Source organism: Psammomys obesus, unplaced genomic scaffold, assembly GCF_907164565.1.
Source record: "Psammomys obesus unplaced genomic scaffold, mPsaObe1.curated_primary_1811, whole genome shotgun sequence".
Classification (NCBI taxonomy): domain Eukaryota; kingdom Metazoa; phylum Chordata; class Mammalia; order Rodentia; family Muridae; genus Psammomys; species Psammomys obesus.
Genome location: NW_026596120.1, coordinates 2,996,269 through 3,002,625, shown reverse-complemented (window position 1 = coordinate 3,002,625; position 6,357 = coordinate 2,996,269).

Here is a 6,357-nt window from a genome sequence, read left to right as displayed (position 1 = left end):
TATTCATTTCCACTCAACTCACTTCTCAACTCACTTTGTTCACTGATCTTGTTATGGTCATAATGAAAGCTTAGTGTTTTCCCAGCTTGTGAAAATAATTCATAAAAATTCATGTTCCGAAGATTCAAACAGTGCTAAAAGGCCGGGACTTGTTTACCAGGAGAAGACAAACGACCGTGAATGCGGGACTCTATAGAGACGAATTCATTCTTCATGTCAAGGTCATGTTTGTTAATTACAAAACGAACTGGTTTCCCTGGGTGGTGATACTTGTAACTTCAGCATTTTGTAGGCTGAGGCAGGAGGATTACAAGTTGGAAGCCAGCCTGAACTATGTAGGGAACAATATGGCCTGGTTTACTCCTTCTCCTTTAACCAAACTTCTCCAAAATATTGTCCCGGCTGCCTTTGTGGAGCGAGTATCACCTGCCTCCTTTTTTCCATCTTTACATCTGCCCTGACATCTCTCTGTCCTTTCCATGCCCTCTTCTGTAAAAGTCCATTTCTTGTATCTTAAACTCCTTTCTTTTTCTGTTTTCTTTAGCCAACATTCAGCGTTACCTTTTGGCCCTACTTGATTTCTGTTGTTGTGATAAAATGGATTTACTTGGTTTGCACTTACAAATGACAACCCATTGTTGAGAAAAGTCAGAGAAGGAACTCCAGGCAGGCAGAATGCTGTAACTGTGGAGGAACAGTGCTTACCAGGTAGGTCACTTACTGTCTCCTGCTGAGCTACCTTTCATACACAGCTCAGGCCTACCCACTGAGGACAGTGCCACTCACAATGGGCTGGGCCCTTCAGCAGCAATTATTAATCAAGATAATCTTTCACAGTTGTGGCCAGAGGCTAATCTGACAGAGGCAATTCTTCAATTGAGGTTTCTCTTCCCTCTTGACTCTGTTATTGCAAGTTGACAATAAGTTAAACAGGACATCATTCCCATTTAAAATAATCTGCCGTGTCTGTGGCTGCTTTTTTCTACATTTATCAACTTGTCTCCTTTTCCTTATTCTCAAGAAGAAATCACTCCTTCTAGCTCCTATCCATTTTTCAACAGTTTACACTTTGTCTTCTGTAACTTTTTATGGATACAGTTTATCAACACACTTTGCATTTCTAAATTTGGTGGGATTTAGTGTTGATCATTTTTTTTTTTTTTTTTTTTTTTTACTTCATGGTGTTGTGCTTTTCCTGGGAAGACATGCACGGTTAGTTTAGAAAACTAATGGATTTAATTGGGTTACTGAGTGGAACACAGAGACTTTACAGATGGCTAACCCTCAGGAGAAAAATGCATTCCCACCTATTATTAACTACTTGTGTTTCTACAAAAAGAAGGGCTTTGTGTACCTGGTTAGCCTTCTGCCCCCTCAAGAAGGGGGTCCCCTTGTTAGTGGACCTCTTGTGGGTAAAAAATAGCTTTTCTGATTCTGAAACAGCAATGGTTTTATCATGGCCAAGAGAACAGTGTTCCCAGAAACTGGGCTTTTCTTTCCTTCACATCACATCCCTTTGGTACTAATACATTTTATTTTTTGACCCTTTCATGAACTATCCTTTCCATACACTCCACAATGTCCATTTCTTCCTATATTGCATTTTTCGCTCACTTTCGTTGATAAACAACTTTTAAAATGTTATCTGTTGGGGTGAACTTTTTTTACAGTGTTTGAAGGAGAATCCCCGTAATTTTCAATTGTTCTTTCTGTCCTGGCAAAGAGTTAAGCGCTAGCAGGATTTGCTATTGTAATTTCTATAGTCCATCACTGGTTTTCTATATGTAAATGCTTGACCTTCCACACATGCCCAAAAGATGAAGGTCAGGTGACCCTCACTGCCTCTGGGCAACCCAGAGAGATGGATCGGGCCTTGTTTTGAAGCTGAATGGTTCATAATAAAAAGCTGATGTCAGGACCAGGGGCAGGAAGTGTGGGGTTGAGACTTACAGGCAGAAAGAAAGAGAGACAGAGACAGAGACGGAGAGACAGAGAGAAATCACAAGAGATTCAAGGAAAAGACATACCAGAATATAGACAGGAGGAGGAGATCGAAAGAAGGAAGAGAAAAGAGCTGTAAGAAGGTAGTAATGAGAGACCAAAAGATAAATTAGCAGCTATTATTAATTAAGGCCTGAACTAGGTGGGTGGAGAAGTCCAGTAATGCCCTGAGGGGAAGGACTGCCTTACTGCATTCTTTTCCCACCCACTAGAGATAACAGTTGCTAGGAAACTGGCCCGTTCCCCTTAGGGAGGGACACCAGGTCATTATGGTCTGGAGACCTTCCTATAGCCAATCAATTCAAAATGTAGCATCTTGACCAATAGATGCTTGCCAGGCGGGAATCGCCCCTGCCTTGAGCAGGCTGGGAGGGACCAGAATCTTTAAATCACCTAACTAACCTGGGCGCAGCGCGCTCAGCTCCCACTGCTTCGGTGGTGGGTGTTGTGGGCCCAAGCTGCAGCTTGTAATTTACAATAAAAAGACCCTCGTGTTTTGCAACAGAGTCGATTCCTGTAGATCTTTTGGGGTCTCTAGAACTGGGTGTAACAGTAAGAACCTTGTGGGGAGATGGGATGGCAGAAATGCTAGGACAAGTCCAAATTAGGGAGTTGAGAAACTTCTCCAGCTTAAGGCCAACAGGTTTAAACTATATAGAAGTCTCTGTGTCTTATTTAAACCACAAGCAGGTCTGCGAAAGCCCTGTAATACTTATCAATGTTTATTGGCATGTTCAAATTCCTAAATTAATTTCTACACAGGCCCATATCCTCAGCTATAGGCATCAGTTCCAGCAGGCTACTGGAAATTCCTATCTGAGTGCTACATGGAACCTTAAATTCAAGAGGTTTAAAAAAATTGAATTTACCTCAGACATACTCTTATATATTCTGTCTCCATAGACAGTACTACAATCTGCTTACATAAATATCATGTTCAAAACTCTTTTATACTTCCCCTATTTGTCAACATTTTCTTTCTGTAAGTATACTTTGTCTTTCAAGTGTTTCCAAAATAGTTTTCTCCTTTAACTTCTCAGTTAAACTAGCCACACAGTCTTAATCCTATACAGAGTCCTAACAGTGTAACCAGACGCAATTTGGACTGTATTAGGCTCCTGCTTAAATCCTCCATTGTCTCACCGACATTTACACAGGGTGGTGTAAATGCCTTTCTGTCAGATGTTCCCCATCACTTTCTAAGACTGTGTTCATTAGAACCCGACCAAAGGAAAAGTCTCGTGCACAGTCATGTTCAGCATAGATCTCCTTTCGCTCATGCTTCTTCCGCATTCTGAAGGCCATATCACCCGCAGAACCCATTCCTTCTCTTCCCCCGGATGGCTTAAGACATTATTCAAGAAGCCTGGCCAGCTGTTTCTCACTGCTGCCTCCCTTCTCCACAGACAGTTAGAAAACATGCTGTGTTTTCACAAGTTCCCTGTCAACATTCTCACTTAACATATCATCATTAGCTTTGCAGACTAATGTGTCAGGACCAAATAAAAGGATGATGCACACTGAAGATTTTATATGAAAGAGGTTTACTGGGTGGAGATGAAGAGAGAGAAGAGCGAGACCTAATAGGGGAAATGGAGGCTGCATCCAGACAGAGAAAGGGGAGAGGGCAAGCGATGAGAGACAAAGTGGCGGGTTGTTCCTTTTATGGAGCAACCGAGCCATGCCTGCCAGGTGTGGCTACCTGGCCAGTGACACATGATGACACCATAGATTGCTAGGGAACGTAGAAGCAGGCTGCCTAAATACTAACAATTAGTTTTCCAGTTGATTTTGGGCTGAACTGGAGCAAAAATTATTAATTCTGACATGTGTATGATCTCAACTGTTAACATGGTGGTTGACAATGGATGTTTTCAACACGGAAATCCTAAGTGGACGTATGCGTCTTATTGTTTTGTTAGGACTCTTAGCCACTGTGTTCTAAGTACAAAGTACCACATGTACTGTAGCTCGGGACATATTGTTTGTTCCATATTTCTGATTTTCACCTTGTTTTAATTATATTGAAATCAAGGAACATTTAAAAACACATCCTGAAAACTAACAACACATGGAACACATATTTGTTAAATTAAGAGTTCCAAAGTCAACTTCTATTCTAACTAATTTTTCCATTACTATATTACAGGGTTAAAACTATTTTTTAAAAATTTAATTGTGTTTACACATCCCTGTTGAGTTACCCTGAAAAGGTTGTAATGACATTACAATGCTCTTGCACATAGGAAAAATATAACAAATATTATCACATCTGTTGGGAAATTAGCCATGAGCTAGACATGGCTTAATGACAGCAATTACACTCTTATTTTTCACTTAGTATTTGTTTGTGTTCTCCTAAGTTCCACCAAGCTTTAAAGAATTAGTTTAAGTTGGGGGCTGACTTGGTGCTTTGTATTCTAATGTTAATTCCTGGCCTTGTCCCCTCTCAGAGGAGCATATTTCTCTGTCCTTTTTGTATAAACCTTGTATACGTGTCCTTGTGTAAACCTTTTTTCCACCTAACTAAAAGATGATTGGTCAATTTTTTAAAAATGCTGAACCTTTGGATTTCACAGAAGAAAAGGAGGTAGAGTTTGGGGTTCACAGGGTTGGGTCGAGGGACCAAGAAGAGAAGAGGAAAAAAAGGAAAAGAGGACTGTAGAAGAAAAATGGACCAGCACCAATGGTTAGCATGGGAAAGGAGCACATGGCCGGATCAGCCTGGATGGAGGAGATGAAGAACATTAGTAGGTATTTTGGGACCATGGATAGGAGGTAGCTTGAGATTGGGGCTGGAAAGTAAAGTTAGTTTAAAAGGTTAATATTACAATGCCCTAGGTAAAAGATATTTTATAAAACACAACAGGTGTCTGTGTCTTTATTTGATTTATAGAGGGTTACATCATAACACCTCCATAACAATTATAGCCTAATATTAAAATTTTATTAGGCCATATCATTTAAAATTACTATAATAAGTTTAAATTATTGACTTCAATAAATAAAGATGTGCTAAGGTTTGTACTAGTGATGAATAAAAGGGGAAAGGTACTTCTTATTTCATCACAACACATACTTATCTAAAATATCAAAATATCTTTAAATATTTATTTTAACAAATTTTATCTGAATCTGCCCATTAAATTAGTGAAGTGTAATTACAGAATATGGTTTTGATATTCCTGGTAGTTTTGAACATCTTGAAATAGAAAGTGAGCTTGCTTTCTTGTGTTAATCTATGCTTAAATCATGCTATACTGATTAAGAAAGGTGATATGACCTTTATCCTACTTTCCTAGGTCTACATATCTAAATATGAGATTGAGTTTTTCTTTTGTTTTTGAGATTATAATAAAAACATATAATTTTTCTTTTCTTCTCTTCAAACTCTCTCATATAACCTTCCTTACTCTCATTAAAATTATTGACCTTTTTTTCCCTCAATTTTTATTACATGTTTACACTCAGTGTGTCCTTTCCAAGGGGACACTTTTTCTCCTGCTCTTAGCATCATGAGACTTTGACTATGTTATAGGTGTGACTGGTAGAAAATCTTTTACTTTCAGCTTTATTTATCCTCAAAGATTTTTGTGTGAATGTCTGAGAACCTTGGAAGCCTTTGATTGTCACTTTCTTGTCATATTTATATTCTGGACCTTTTACCAGCTATTCTAACTAATGTATTTTTTTTAAACTATGTATTTAGAAGATAACAACTTTACTGACATAAAACTAGGATGCTGCAAAATCACATTTTCAAAGTAGTGAGGTTTTGAGTGTTCAGACCACTGTATAATTGTTACCAGTGAGCATCAAATAAGCCCTGGGCTCACAATAGCCTGACTGTCTTTCCAGACAGTCCCTCCTCTGCTGTTCCTGGACTGCCTCCTTTTAGATTCCATTTCCATCTGTTTCCTGACTATTTGTGCCTTTTCTCATTAAGCACTTGTTTTTGCTCTGGAAACTTGGCTCTGATTTCTTATGTTCACCTTTTGAAGGTCTCCTCAGCATGGTGTCTTAGGGTTTCTCAATAGCTTTCTTCTTTTGGGGACTCAATCTTGCCTTGTTTTGTCTTTGACACCTATCCATGAGTCTAGTACACCCTAACCATCTTGGAAGAGGAGCGTTTCAAAAATTTGCTTGCATTTTTTATTTCTTCTGACTCAGTTTTAATAAAACTATTGCAACCTGGATGAGTTCAGAATCTTTCTTGAGAGTGAGGAAGAATTTAGGGTCTATTCTCAAGAAAATGATAATTTCTATGTTCCTATAATTTCTCTTCCTTCCTTCCTTCCTTGCTTCCTTGCTTCCTTGCTTCCTTGCTTCCTTGCTTCCTTGCTTCCTTGCTTCCTT